Here is a 628-nt window from a genome sequence, read left to right on the forward strand (position 1 = left end):
CTTGACACCATACACCTAGTCGATAGAATTGAGATATCCAATATGTTACTATGCCATTAATTGTAGCTTTTAACTTTAAAATTTGATGTGGAAAGAAAAAATTTGTAGCTTTCGTTTTTCTGGAAAAAATTGAGTTGACCCTTTTTCGAACAAAATTTTGTATGTAGTGCTAACTTGACACCATGCCCCATTGATGACAGAACTGAGATATTGAAAAGGTTACAACGGCATTAATTGTAGCTTTTTTGTTGTAAATTTGTTGTGGAAAGAAAAAATTTGTAGCTTTTGTTTTGCTGGAACAATTGAGTTGACCCTTTTTCGAACAAAATTTAGTATGTAGTGCTAACTTGGCACTATGCCCCATTGACGACAGAATTGAGATATTGAAAAGGTTACAACGGCATTAATTGTAGCTTGTTTGTTGTGGAAAGAAAACATTTTTAGCTCTCGTTTTTTAAGAAAAAATGGTATGTAGTGCTAACTTGACACCATGCACCTAGTCGATAGAATTGAGATATTGAAAATGTTATAACGGCATTAATTGTAGCTTTTAACTTTAAAACTTGTTGTGGAAAGAAAACATTTGTACCTTTCGTTTTTTAAGAAAAAATGGTATGTAGTGCTAACT

Source organism: Rhagoletis pomonella, unplaced genomic scaffold, assembly GCF_013731165.1.
Source record: "Rhagoletis pomonella isolate Grant_MI unplaced genomic scaffold, Rhpom_1.0 Rhpom_scaffold_00653, whole genome shotgun sequence".
NCBI lineage: Eukaryota > Metazoa > Arthropoda > Insecta > Diptera > Tephritidae > Rhagoletis > Rhagoletis pomonella.